Source organism: Bos indicus x Bos taurus, chromosome 26 (assembly GCF_003369695.1).
Source record: "Bos indicus x Bos taurus breed Angus x Brahman F1 hybrid chromosome 26, Bos_hybrid_MaternalHap_v2.0, whole genome shotgun sequence".
NCBI lineage: Eukaryota > Metazoa > Chordata > Mammalia > Artiodactyla > Bovidae > Bos > Bos indicus x Bos taurus.
This window is the reverse complement of record NC_040101.1, coordinates 9,117,501-9,132,620: the sequence shown is the minus strand read 5'-3', so window position 1 is coordinate 9,132,620 and position 15,120 is coordinate 9,117,501. Positions and strand designations below refer to the sequence as shown.

At 48.6% G+C, this 15,120-nt stretch overlaps 1 non-coding gene across 1 annotated transcript; it reads left to right on the top strand.

Annotated features, from left to right (window-relative positions):
* The first annotated feature begins 11,151 nt into the window (after positions 1-11,151).
* Positions 11,152-11,258, top strand: LOC113884710. The gene has a single exon (XR_003508984.1). It is a non-coding gene; the product is annotated as a U6 spliceosomal RNA (small nuclear RNA).
* Positions 11,259-15,120: the final 3,862 nt, after the last annotated feature.

The window sequence follows — 15,120 nt, the reverse complement described above, 5'->3', positions numbered from 1 at the left end:
TCCTGGTCCACTGGTTAGCGGAATTAGCATACTGTGCGTGGGGCAGCCTCCATCCGTCTCCTGCGCTCTCATTATCAGCGGCAAGGTGGAATTGGCAGCTAACCTTTGAGTCCATGAAGGGTAATGTCCCCCGCTCCCGAGAGGACACTCTCACCCAGGACGGGCCCGTCCCAGGACCCTGGGACATTGTCAGCGGGCCATCCGGGCAACTGCTGCGTCTGTAGGAGCTGGCGTTCGTGGAGGGCTTGGGGTGAAGATGAACCCCAGGGGAGCTCTGGGTAGGTTTGGAGTCGGGAGGCCTGGCCTCTCTCTGGCCTCATCAGTAACTCGGGGGTTGTCCAGCAGGTCTCAGAAGTCCTCTAAGCTTCTGGGCTGTCCTCACCTTCCCCAAAGTCTGGGGGAAACAGCCACTCCATGATCCATGATGGCTCCCTCCAAAGGTAATTGGAGGCTCTAGTCCTGCCAGGCTGCAACCCCAAATCTGTCCAGCAGGAGTGATTGGCTGTAGCTCCTTCCCTGTTTGCTTGTGGCCAATGCACTGCAGGCTGGTTAGGGGGCAGAGTCCCTACGGGAAAGAAAGAGAGACTACCTTGGGAGAGGGATCCGTCCTGTGGCCCTGTAAAAAGAATCTCTAGGATGCTCCGGCTGTCTGCTCAGAGGCACCTCCTAGGTCAGCTGGCTGCTGGAGCTGTGTGAGGCCTGTACCCTCTCAGGTGGCCGTGGGTGGCCGCCAAGCTGACCTGCCTGGGGCTTAGGGCCTGCCAGGGCTGGGTCTGTACACAGGGGATTGGATCACTGCTGGGGTGCCCCGAACAATTGGTTGCAGGGTGTTATTTATAGATTTTACTAAGTGTAACTTCTTTTGTTAAGGCCAGGAAATTGGGGTCCCGCAGCGCTGGACTGGACCAGGCTGTGGGATGTGACCTTGGGTTTTTCCCCGCTCTGGGACTCACTTTATTCATCAGTTAAATGGGAGGTTGGACTTCCCTGGTAGCTCAACTGGTGAAGAATCCGCCTGCAATGCAGGAGACCTCGGTTCGATTCCTGTGTCGGGAAGTTCCCCTGGATAAGGGATAGGCTACCCAACTCTGGTATTCTTGGGTTTCCCTGGTGGCTCAGAAGGTAGAGAATCTGCCTGCAATGTGGAGGACCTGGGTTTGATCCCTGGGTTGGGAAGATGCCCCCAGGAGCGGGGCATGACAACCCACTCCAGTATTCTTGCCTGGAGAATCCCCATGGACAGAGGAGCCTGGTGGGCTACAGGGGGTCGCAAAGAGTCGGACACGACTGAGCGACTAAGCACAACACAGCACGAATGAGCAGTTGGACTAGACTGTGGCTAAGAAACCTTCCAGCCTTGACCTGGAGGACTCCATAAATGTTCATGGGGCCTGGAAAATGTGCCCACTCGGGGGCCTTCCAACCTTGTTTTGTGGAGTGTTAGGTTTGGGGTGGAGGAAGCTGGATGGTGTGACTCAGATGCCCTGACTCAACCTTCTCCTTCTGGAAAGGGCTCAGGGCATGACTGCGTAACCAGGGGCAGGGAAATGCCGTCTGGCTCCCAAGAAGTGCTCTGTCCACCCTGCGGGGACACCAAAGTCTCCCTGGATCTGGCTTGCTCCCCAGGAGAGGAGAGGTGGGGCTGGGGCCTGCTGTGAAATGGGGTGGCCTTTGTGATCAGCTTCATCCACCTGTACATTGATTACGGCTGTACTCACACCTCACATGTGTACTGAGCTCCTATTTATCCCTCAAGTCCCCACTCTGTTGCTGGCCTGCCCTTCCACCTCCCCTTCTCTTCCTGTCCCTGCACAACCATCATCACACAGTCTGACCTCTAGCTGGCACGTGGAGGACTCATCAGTGGGCAGTGAGTCCATAAGCCCCTGTAGGGCAGGCACTCTGTTCCCTAGTACATGGTACAGAAGGTCCTTAACCAAATTTTGCTCAATGAATGAATGAGTGGAAGAAGTGAAATGAGCAGATGTGTTGATGAGGACATTCCAGGATGAAGGGTATTGTGGGCAAAGGTCGGGGGTGGGAATAGCCCAGTCTTCAAGGAGTAACCAATAAAGACAAGTGTGGGGTGGGGAAAACCTAAGTCCCCTTTTCATTACTTATTTCACTGGTACTTGGGTATTTGTCTTAATATTGGTATTATGCACTAGACTGTGAATCCCACGTGTCCCTCTGACTGTTTTCACAGGACTTTGCCCAAGACTGAGCACAGAGTAGGTATTTAATAGGTGCTCACTAAATAAATTAATTAGATAAAATGGGATGTCTAAGTGGACAGTCCAGTGCTCATATGGCAGGTCCACAAGCACCAGAGACCCAGGCCCATTACAAGATTGCCATAAAAAATGCAGGATCCCTAGTTAAATTTGAATTTTAGATGAAAAATAGATAATTTTAAAATTATAAGTATGTCTCAATTTTTGCCTAAGACATACTAATCATTCATTTTTATCTGAAATTAAAATTAACTGGTGTTTGGGGATTTTGTTTTTTTCTTTATTTGCCTTTTGGGGGGTTTTGTTTTTGGTATCTTATCTTGCTAGTTTTATTTGTTTGAATTTGCTAATCAAGCAAGCTATCCTTCCCTCTTTACATTTGTCATACTTTTTCTTGTCTTATATCCTCATGATGGCTTCAGAATCACAAGATGGCTGCTGGGGTTCCAGCCTTCTTGTTTGTGATTTATGAAAGAAGAAGGATAAAGCAAGGACGGATAAGGGACACCTGTCTCCCATTTGAGTCAACTTTTTAAAAGAGATTTCGTAAGTTGAATTATGGGCTGGTTAATACATGGGGCACAAAAGAAGCAAACATGGCAAAATATTAACAAGTATTAAATCTGGGCTATGGGTGTATATAGGTGTCCATTACCCTGGTCTACGTTTTCTTCATGCCTGAAAACTGTCTTAATAAAAAGGTTGCTTCTTTTTAAAGATCGATTTCCCATAATCCTCGCCCAATAACTTTTGCTTTCGTTTCATTGGCCAGCCCTTGTAGAAGGGGGGTCTGGGAAATGTAGTCTTTGAACTGGATATACCAATGCCTGGATGTAATTGAGGTTATGTCAATGAGAAAGAGGAGAAGGCATTGGCACCCCACTCCAGTACTCTTGCCTGGAAAATCCCATGGATGGAGGAGCCCGGAGGGCTGCAGTCCATGGGGTCGCTGAGGGTCGGACATGACTGAGAGACTTCACTTTCACTTTTCACCTTCCTGCATTGGAGAAGGAAATGGCAACCCACTCCAGTGTTCTTGCCTGGAGAATCCCAGGGGTGGGGGAGCCTGGTGGGCTGCCGTCTACGGGGTCTCACAGAGATGGACACGACTGAAGTGAGTTAGCAGCAGCAGCAATGAAAAAGAAGGGAGAACAGACATTAGGCAGGAACTCACAGCCTCTGTCCAGGGCACGATTCCTCAGCTTTCTCTGCACAGCACACAGAGCATCTGGGGCTGCAGTCCCCAAATTTCTGCTTTGGCTTCCTGTTGAATCCAGCTCCTCCTGGTCTCATCCAACCTTGTGATGGGACTTCTACCCTTGGAATGGTGACTAAATCATAGTCAATCCCTCTCCCAAGGGCGGGTATGGGGAGGAGCCCTGCTGAAGCCCAGACCTATGCATTCTGCAGCTTGTCCCCTGTGTGGTCTTTGCCAGGGTGCTGAACCCTGGTGACCTGTGAGGTGGCCTCTAAAGAACATGCAGCCCAGCTCCTTCCCTCCCTCAATGGGAGGGGCTTACATTTCCCAGGGCAAAGACCCCACAAGAAGTGTATCCATCCTGTGTGGGAGGAAGATACTTGAGCAGAAAGCCACATTCTGAGCTGTTGTCCCAGGTAAGATGGCTGTGTAGTCCCCAGCTGTCAACTAACCAGGAACTAAGAGTACCAGGGGTGGTGCTTGGGGTATACCACAGGCCCTCAAAGCCACGAATAAACACATGCTGTACTGTCCTCTGCATGCTTACAGCATAGCAGGCCTGCTGTGAATATTTGGGGAAGGGGCGAGGGAGGCACTCTGGTCCATCCACTAACAGGTGAACTGTGATCTATCCATGCAATAGAATATTACCCAGTCATAAAAAGGAATGACATATTGATCCGTGCTATCACTCGGGTGAACCCTGGGAACATTACGCTGAGTAAAAGAAGCCAGCCGTACTGTTTGATTCTACTTATGTAAATACACAGAATGTATCTGCCCATTCTACAAATCTACAGGGCAAATCTACAGAGACAATAAGTAGGTTCATGGTTACTGAGGCATGGAGGACTGAGGGAAAATAAGAAGTGCATGCTAATGAGTTTGAGGTTTCTTTTGGGACGGTAAAAATGTTATGAAATTGTGGTGATGTTTGCATGTATCTACAGATGTATTGTGCTGTGCTTAGTCGCTCAGTCATGTCCAACTCTTTGCAACCCCAAGGACTGCAGCCCGGCCAGGCTCCTCTGTCCATGGAGATTCTCCAGACAAGAATACTGAAGTGGGTTGCTATGCCCTCTTCCAGGAGATCTTCCCAACCCAAGTCTCCCACATTGCAGGCAGATTCTTTATTGTCTGAGCCATCAAATCATACACTTTTAGTGGGTGAATTGTGGGACTTGACTGGTGGTCCAGTGGTTAGGCCTCTATGCCTCCAGTGCAGAGGGCACTGGTTTGATCCCTGGTCAGGGAAATAAGATCCCACACGCCATGGGGAGTGGCCAAAAAGTAAGTAAGCAAATAAATAAATGGGTGACTTGTATTTGTGAATAGTATCTCAATAAAGCTGTTTTTTTTTTTTTTTTTTAAAAAAACAACCTTCTGGAAACAGGAGATATTTTTATCAACAGCAACAATATCACAGTAAGTTAAAGCTGGCTAGGACTCAGCATATGGTGGACTCCCAGGAAGCCAACCTGGAAGATTCCCAGCATGGACTGGAATTCCAGAAGCCGTGTCCAGCTGGCACGGAGTGGGGAGGAGTCCTGCCTGGTCCACCGAGCAGCGAACGGCTCGAGTGAACGCGCCTCCACTTACATATATCTATCGTTTACCTCCCTCTGTTCCCAGCGCTGATCTATGAGCAAGAGGAAAGGAAAAAGGAGCGAGGGCTTAAACTCTTATCACTAAAGTGAGTCTCCCTCTACATTAAAAAACTATCCAGACCCTGTGGCAGGAATGGGTTCTGATCTTGGGGCATAAATTTGTGTGTGGGGAAAAAAGACTTATTGGTGAATTTAGCAGTATTTTTCGTTGAACTGGCAGTTGCTAACCATTACACCAGTATTTATTTGATTCTTAAAGAGTACAAAACCATGGACCACAAATAAAGAAGATGGAGTAATAGTTTGTGGCTGGGCCACTAGCTTTAAACTTGAAATGAAGTGTCCAGTTTTGAGTTACTGTGTCCAACCACCATTTGTACAGTTTGAAAAGTGGGAGCATTTTTCCAGGCTGTCAGTGAGACTGTAGTTCATTCCCATGAATGATATCGCTGAAGGAGCAGTTGTTCTGCTATGAGCACTTCACTCATGACCAGAATATATTAAATGTATTAATCTGGGCCTCCCGGCGTAATTTAGGAAGGGCTTCTATTTGACACATCCCTGTACATCCTTGTTTTATTGCTTGCTCCCGCAGGTAACAATGTCTCAAAGGTCTCGCTCCTGAATGAAGTTAAAATTGCATGTCACCCAATAGCATATGCAGTTTTGTAGCTTATTTTGCTGTCAAAATTACCACCCTGCAACAACATGAGACGTTAATGGGGACGTGGCGTGATTTACCTCGCCGGCTCTGGGCCCCGTGGCCGGAGAGGATGCCCCACGTCCAGGCGGCCACGTGTTTGGGGAAGCTGTGACACCTCAGCCCTTCAGCTCTGCCTTTGGTACCCAAACTACGTCACCCCACGTGGCAGGCCTCTCCTGAGATGAAAATAAGTGGTGGGTGGGATTGCCAAATAATTGTTAGGCTTGTTTTAAGTCACTAGGGAAGAAAATGTCTATTTCAAGCAAGTTAGTCCTCCAGGGACAGAGAGGACTCCGCCAGTTTCTCAGTGAGGCCGGAGACTGTGGTCTGTTAAAAGCATGTCCAAGGCTTATGTAAAAATATCTAATTTTAAGGCTAATGGGCTACAGCATACTAACGCATATATATGGAATTTAGAAAGATGGTAACAATAACCCGGTGTACGAGACAGCAAAAGAGACACTGATGTATAGAACAGTCTTATGGACTCTGTGGGAGAGGGAGAGGGTGGGAAGATTTGGGAGAATGCCATTGAAACATGTAAAATATCACGCAAGAAACGAGTTGCCAGTCCAGGTTCGATGCACGATACTGGATGCTTGGGGCTAGTGCACTGGAACGACCCAGAGGGATGGTATGGGGAGGGAGGAGGGAGGAGGGTTCAGGATGGGGAACACATGTATACCTGTGGCGGATTCACTTTGATATTTGGCAAAACTAATACAATTATGTAAAGTTTAAAAATAAAATAAAATTAAAAAAAAAAAGGCTAACGGGCGCCTCCTTGACTTATGATTTTTTTAATAATTAAAAAAGATGTTTTTAACTGGCATATGATTGCTTTACAATGCTGTGCTCGTTTCTACTGTGCAGCAACATGAATCAGCTTTATGTATACACGTATCCCCTCCTTCTTTTGACTTACAATTCGACCCAACATTTTCCTACCCTGTAAAAGCCAGCATCTTTGGAATGTTTGTTGTCTCGAGGAACAAGAGAAGCCCACAAAGCTGGGCTGTGCCTTTAATGAAATGATGGCTTGCCCATAGGGGGAAGAATGCTGGAGGCAGCTCAGAACCACCGGGAAGACTGACCCAGTGGCTGGGCTGCGTTTGAACTCTCATGGTCCTAGACACTTTTCCCTTTGTGTGCTCCTCCTGCCATTAAAAATAAATTAAAAAATACATAATTTAAAATACTTGTAAACTATATAAATATGTATATAAATATATAATGGACTTGTGTATTTTAAATTGCATTTTATGACTGCATTGGTATGAAGACAAGTAAAAGTTGGACTAGATTCATGGTTAGAAAGACTTTATTGAGCTATTAAATTTTCTGCTTCTAATTCTGGAAGAAATGAAAATTAAAACATTTCTTTGGGTCCTAGGGACAGTGCCTGGTGGGTACATCGGCCCTGACCTGGGTTGCAGGATCCAACCTTCAAATCCTCCTCTGAGAATTTCTCTCTTTCAAGGACAGGACTTCCTGACCGAGGTAGCTCATTGGAGGAGCTAAGATGAAGGGCATCGTGTGTCCCCCATCATGACCCAGACCGCTCCCCTAGCTGCCCTATGGTTCCCCAGCCCCCGGTGATGTCAGACACGCTTTCCTTAAACGGCTCCCTCCACTTCCCATTGATCTGCTTTAATTTCAAAATAGGACCACGGCTGTGGATTTTCCACTGCATTTGAGAGCTGGGGACCGTTCGTGAATGCAGGAGCAGAACGCTTCAACTGCGGGCATGGTGGGCTGTGATGATAGGAAAGGGCGTTAATGATGGGCCGTGATGGCTGACCCTTGACCTCATCGACCGCAGCCCCACTCTCCAGCTGAGTTTCTGCAGTCTGGTCATCTGTGAGGGGTTTAAAGGGCAGCTGTTGTCCCCGGTCAACCAGCCTGCCATTAATAATGTTTTCATCCATGACAATGACAAACCCGTGGTACTTGAGGAGAGTTTATTAAGGTCCGTCTATAAATAAGAATTAAATTTTTTAAAAAATGAGTTGACACGGATAAACAGACAGACAAATAAAGTGATTGGGCAAAACAATAAATATAAGAATGGACAAGACGCTTGGAGAGCTCTGCCCGGAAAGGGAGGCCCAGGCCATTCTCTCTCCTCCAGCCTCCCTGCAAGTTTAGATTTCGTGAAGCTGCTTCAGAGCACATAGGTTTTGTGAATCTCGGCCCTGGCTAATATTTTGTCATGTAATGCCTGTTCTCTCAGCTGATAAAAAGAATTGCAGCCATTTCTCTATGTCAAGCATATAACTGAGGGCTGGTAAAATTTAAATGTCTCATCTGTCCCTGGCTTGCATGCAAATGGCCTGACCTGAAAGCTCGGCTCCAGGCCTGCGGGCAAGTGACAGTTGGTGCCGGCTTGCTGGTCCAGCCCTTGTCTGGGGACTGACTCAGCAAAGTGGCCAGGGAGGCTCTGAGCCAGAAACCTGTCTTCCTGTAGCCTGGTCCTGGCTCAGAGGGCAGGCTTTCCCCTCTACAGCCTTCATGTGTTTGGGTGTTGGCACAGACCATTCTACGCCTTTACTTAAGTCACGCGGCTTGTTCTACTCAAGTTTTTAACAATCCTGATGATGATTCTCTTTCTGACTGTGCTGCATAGCATGTGAGATTTTAGTTCCTTGACCAGGGAACAAACCTGAGCCCCCTGCAGTGGATTAACCACTGGGTCACCAGGGAAGTCCTGAGAATCATGATGATTTTTAATAACACACTTAAACTGTTTTCAATACTCTTTTGCGTGTGTCCGCTCATGGAACCCTCACAAGAAAGGCTCAGGGCAAATTTGATGATCTCCATTGGGAAGATGTTCTGGGCACAGAGAGGCTAGGCTAGCTTGAGTCTCTCAGGACACAGGAGCTGAGCCGGTCACTGTCCACCAACTGTGAGGAGAAGTGAAGAAGGCAGTGGGCAGGAAGCCCAGGCTCCGCAGGGAGATGGGACTGTCAGTGTTCCACCTGCCAGGCACGCCCATTAGCAAGGACCTGGAGTCATCTTGGCCTCAGTGATAACAAGGGAGCATGGTGGTTTTTACTACTGTTCAGTCGCTCAGTTGTGTCCGACTCTTTGCAACCCCGTGGACTGCAGCACGCCAGGCTTCCCTGTCCTTCACCATCTCCTGGAGCTTGCTCAAACTTATGTCCATCAAATTGGTGATGCCATCCAATCATCTCATCCTCTGTCATCCCCTTCTCCTCCCACCTTCAATCTTTCCCAGCATCAGGATCTTTTCCAATGAGTCAGTTCTTCGCATGAGGTGGCCAAAGTATTGGAGCTTCAGCTTCAGCATCAGTCCTTCCAATGAATATTCAGGACTGATTTCCTTTAGGATGGTCTGGTTGGATCTCCTTGCAGTCCAAGGGACTCTCAAGGGTCTTCTCCAGCACCACAGTTCAAAAGCATCAATTCTTTGGCACACAGCCTCCTTCATCAGTTCTTCGGCACTCAGCTTCAGCACCGTGGTGTCAGGCCCTAAACAACCTTCAGGGTCTGGCTGGTGCTTTATGCCACATGAGGGAATGTTGCTGTGTTCCTTCTTTGAGAGCAACGAGACTGAAGCACCCGTGGGAGTCAATTCTCAGGTAAGGAGAATCATTAGCCAATCAGAATGTCCCTAATGCAGAAGCAGACAATAGACAAGACGACGAGGTCCCTGAAATGTTCTGCCCCCTGTGGCTTCTCTTGTTGGCTTGACCCATGACCCAGGCCCAAGCTGGGGGTCTTGGGGTCCCCCAAAGACTGGGAGCTGTACACAGTTCCCACCTGGAACCACAGGCAGCTGCTACGTGTCTGAAGGACCTTCGTGCTCTCTCTGTGGGAGCCTCGGTTTCCCCCCGGGCGGTAGGGATGACACCCTTCTTGTCTCTGAACCTCAAACAGCTCTCTGAAACTCAAACAGCTCTCTGAAAGGGCCTCAGAAATGAGGGTCTAGGGGCACACACCATGGTCTGGTCAGGCCTGGGAGCTGTAGCACTATCTTTAAAAAGAGAGATTTTATTTATTGATTCGGCTGCATTGGGTCTTAGTCATGGCACACAGGATCTTTCATTGTGGCATGGGGGTTGTCTCTAGTTGAGGTCTGACTTCTCTGAGTTGTGGCGAGGGTTGAGTAACTGTGGCTCGAAGGCTTCATTGCCCCCCAGGAATGTGAGATTGGGATCTTAGTTCCCCAACCAGGGATAAAACCTGCATCCCCTGCATTGGAAGGTGGATTCTTAACCACTGCACTGCCCGGGAAGTCCCTGTAGCACAATCTTACACTGGCCTTGTTTTCTGAGACTCTGAGTGGTCCAGGGAACCAGCATTCACCTGGATTTTTCCCCATTTTTTTGGTACCCAATTTGACAGCAACATGGACAGCCCATGAACACTGGCCTGGAAAGGCCCTGACAAGTGAGGTGGGAGACAAGAAACGAGGTGGTATTTCCCCTTACCTCTTTGAATGACACCCCACCCACCCCAGAGGACTCTGCCTGCTCTTCTCACCCACCATGATGAGCAGCACAGGTGTCTCAGCCCTGGAGCTCGAGTTGGGGGAGCAACTGGTCCAGCCTAGGGCACCCACGTGTGAGGCACAGGGTGGGCAAGGCAGATGGGAAAGTGAGGTGGGGTGGGGGGAGTCTGGCGGGCTCGCCAGGAGAGGGAGAGGCCTCCTGCAGGACCCCAGGCGGCCCCCAGGCAGGGGAGAGGGTCCCTCCAGATGCCACTCCCCACCAGCCACGGGAGCAATGGAAACTGACCACAGACACACCCATGCCCCTGGCGGCAGCCCCTCCTGGGGTCCTTCCCCTCGCCTGTGCCCTCCCTGCCCAGCCTCTCCAACCTGGCGCCCGCCCTCTCCCACATCCTCCTTGCTCACTTTCTTCATGATCTGAAATTGCACGTTTTCCCTTTAGGGCCTGTCTGCCTCTCCCCCTAAGAGTGCAAGTGCCTGGGGCCCAGGGAGCAGGGGGCTCCCCGCTCAATAACGCGGGACCAGGAAGTAAATGTGAGGGACACTCATGACCCAGAACAATCTTCCACGGGTGGACACCCCCAACCAACCAGCACCTCTGCTGGGAACTGCAGCCCCTCCCTGAGCGAGCAGACATGCCCCATTCTTCCTGATTCAGCTCATGGGCCTGCTTTCCAGGACTCTCCAGAGAGTTTTCTAGAAGCTTCCAGAGCAGGAGTGAGGAAGATTCCTGACCTCCTGTCTCCGATCCCAGGCTTGACGTCTAGGGGCACAGAGGCCAAGCTGTTGCCGCTGTAAACAAGCTAGGTTAAGGTGGTGGCTGTGCCCGAGGGTCAGACCGGGCCACAGAGACTGTGGTGGGAGAAATGGATCTGGCCTGGGCACCTTGGATGGACATCACTGATTTTTCCCAGTGTTAAAATCAAAGCCCAGTGCTCACTTCGGCAGCACATATACTAAAATTGGAACGATACAGAGAAGATTAGCATGGCCCCTGCGCAAGGATGACATGCAAATTCGTGAAGCGTTCCATATTTTTAAAGAGACACTGATGTATAGATCAGTCTTATGGACTCTGTGGGAGAGGGAGAGGGTGGGGAGATTTGGGAGAATGGCATTGAAACATGTATAATATCATGTATGAAACGAGTCGCCAGTCCAGGTTCGATGCACGATACTGGATGCTTGGGGCTGTGCACTGGGACGACCCAGAGGGAGGGTATGGGGAGGGAGGTGGGAGGAGGGTTCAGGATGGGGAACACAGGTATACCTGTGGCGGATTCATTTCGATATTTGGCAAAACTAATACAATATTGTAAAGTTTAAAAATAAAATAAAATTAAAAAAAAAAATCAAAGCCCAGGGGCTTCCCTGTCGGTCCAGCGGCCCACACTCCTCACTCCCAGTACAGGGGGCTCAGGTTTGATCTCTGGTCAGGGAACTAGATCCTGCATGCCGCAGCCAAAGAAGTAAATATATATTTAAAAACTCGAAGCCCAAAAGGCATGTAATTGGACTTCTTTCAAAAACTGGCAGCCGTACTTCAACCTGTAATCACACCATAACTGGTGATGCCCCACAACCTCTAAGCTTCTGAGATTCCATCTGTGTGACTCATGACGGCCACCCCCTCGGAGTTAGAACTCACCACGGTCTAATGAACGTCATGGGGGTGAAGGTGCCCCTTCCATTCCTTCCTGCATCTGATTCGCTCTGTGACATTTTAATCAGTTCGAACTGGAGCAAATCTCCCTTAATCACCCTCTGGAAATCTTTAATTGTTAAATTTTTTTTTTTTTTTTTTGCTGCTTAAAGTTTCATTATTTTTAAATAATCCAATTTTACGGGCATTGCATCCTTAATGTGACCTAATTATAGGGGATGTTTTGGTAAAGAAGCAGTGGGCTGCTTCATTCGGGAGTCTTTGCCTTCCCACGAAAGTGGCTGCCTTGAGGATTTTCAGGATTCTGATCATTGCACACTGTAATTATACGTATTTTTACTGGCAGCTGTGAAAATGCTGCGTTTCAAATAATTAAATGAAACACAACCAGAACTGCACGAGAAGATATACACCTTACATAAAAGCAACAAAATTGGCTTCAGATTACATCTTCAGAGCTACCTTAATGAGGCCCCAGCTAATGCCCATTTTTCACTGTCCCCCAAGAAGCAGTGGGAAATGTATGAATTTGTCTCCAAATAAGTGAATTCGGGACATCTGAGTCCTGGCTCTGCTTCTTCGCCAGCAGTGTGACCTTGCCTGAGCCACTTTCCTCCTGGGTTTTTGTTTCCTTACCTGTAAAACGGGGTTGATGGTAACAGTACAGCTTGCCAGCACAGCCGTGAGTATCAAGTGAGACGATGGAAGTAAACCTGCTTTGTACAAATTAGAAAGACCTGATGAGCTGCTCAGAGCCTCAGCTTCCCCAGATGATGAACTGGAGGAACTGAAGGCCTGGTGTCCGTCAGCCAAGCCAACGTCCCCCACCACTGGGCTTTGTCCTGCCCTCAGGCTGGACACCCCAGTACGCTCCCTATCATCTCAGGAGCCCCACTGACCCAGGGCCCCAGGGTCAATGTCCTGACATCTCCATTTCCACTCCCTGTTTTCATTCTCCTTGAGGATGACTGGAGATCCAATGAAATGGGTATTTCAGGAAAACCCAAAGCACAGGGCATGGAGCCAGTGTCCCCAGAGTCAGGCTGCTTTGTTTTTACATAAAGGTAAAACTTGACCACATGGTGGAATCAACCATGAATGTTTTTGGTGAAACCTTTCATAAAATAATCTGAAAATAAGCTTTCAATACACATTTCTTAAATGAATGGATGGACCAGAGCCATCAAAAACAAAAACAAAAAGACAAACTTTTGGGGAATATAAATAGAAATTTGGAACACCTTAAACTGCTAATCCTTTGAATGTCTCCTTATTCCTTAAATCTGAGCCTGGCCCCTATTTGAGCAAGAAGGCAGGTGCTCGGTTTTCCCGTTGCAAGCAATTCAAGTGGGACTCTGGTCAGCAGGCTTGTTCTCACTGTGCCATGGAACCCTCAACTGGAATGGATTTCTCCATGGCATCGGACATTGTAGACCCATCTGAGGTTTAAATACACAGGTGCATATTGACAGGACCAGTGTCCTTCAAGGAGGAGAGACGTGCAGGTGGACCGTGGCCACCTTCACCATCTGCTGGTGCCCATTCGCCTGCCCCCTGGAGTCACCATCACTTTCCGATTCTACTTACTGTAACCTTTTCCCTGCTCTGTGTGCCACTTGTTCACTCTTTGACGTGACTAATTAATTATAACCCTTGCTTGAAGAATGACACCATTTACTGAAGTCACTTCAGATGCCACTCCATGGGCCCAAGGGCCACCAGAGGCATCGAGGGAAGTAGACCATCGTCCTGCTGGACTCTGGGCAGCAGGCAGTTTGCAGCATGGCTGTTGTCGAAATATGACCATAGCCTAATGAAACTGAAAGCAGGAAGTGACTCTCTCAGCAGCAGGGGAGATGGCCGGCAGGAAGAACTCCGGGATGGGGGTTTCTGCCAAGGGGGGTCCTGCCCTGGCTGCACCCCCAGGCCCCTCCACTCCAGAAGCTGTAGCATCCCCCGAGGTGGCTGCTGCCGTCTCCCTCCAAGACAAAGGTGCCGTGGCAACTGTTGCGATTAATCACCCCTGACATCTGAAGGATTGACTGCTGGGGTCGTTTGGCAAAATGGCAAAGCCCAAGGGACTGCACGGCTCCTTCCCACCTGAGGAGACTGGGAGCATCGCCGGCCTCTTAGAACCTCAGTGTCCTTGTCTCTAAAATGGGACCAGGGATAATGAGTGTCATACTAATCATTTTGAGCTTCCCAGGTGGTACAGTGGGAAACATTCTGCCTGCCAATCCAGGAGACACAAGAGATGTGTGTTCGATCCCTGGGTCAGGAAGTTCCCTAGAGTAGAAAACGGCAATCCACTCCACAATTCTTGCCTGGAGAATTCCATGGAGAGAGGAGCCTGGCGGGCTACAGTCGATGGGGTCGCAGAGGGTTGGACACGACTGAGCGCACACACACATGCAAACACTAGTAATTTGGTCATAGGCTCATCCATGTAAAATAAACAGCAAATATACAAGTATATTGAATAATATAGTACTTTCACTCATGTTAATTATATTTTATCCTTATGATAACTTTGGGAACTTTTTATTAGCGTGATGATTTTACTGATGAGGAAATTAGTGTTCCAAGAGGTCCCGTGACTTACTTGTGGTCACTGAGCTGGCAGAGGGGTGGTGCTGGTGATCAGCTCAGGGTGCCCTGCACTAGTATGTACCCACTGGCTCCTCAACGCGCATCACAGGTTCAGTTTCCTCAGCAAGTCCCTCCAAAGAGCCAAACAAACCACTCAGCAAGACCATTTACATCAGTGCTGTCAATATTGTGGACATGGTCACATGTGGCCACATGTAATCAAAATGAAATCAAGTTTAAAATCTAGTTCCTGAGCCACAGCAGAAGTCTCTGGTGCTGAGGAACTGGCTCTGTCAGACCATGGTTCATCCCCTTTTAAAACCAATTTTTTCCCCCCATCTCTGGTCTATAAGTATTTTTTTAAGAAGGAAAGGAAAAAAAACCTACATTGGGATCGACTTCTGTATCAATCCACGCTATGTTGCCATCCATGATTTAAGACTGTAGAATCTTGAATAATCTATATCATTTTAACAAATAAATGATTTACTATGACAGGGGAAAAAATCTAGTTCCTGTTTTACCAGTTGCTGTGGCTGGTGTACTGGGCCGTACACTGTTCACGCTGGCTCAGAAAATTCTACTGGACTATTTATTCCTAACCTTCCTCTCAGCCCTGTCTTTTCTCCATGGGCAAAATCTTTCTTCA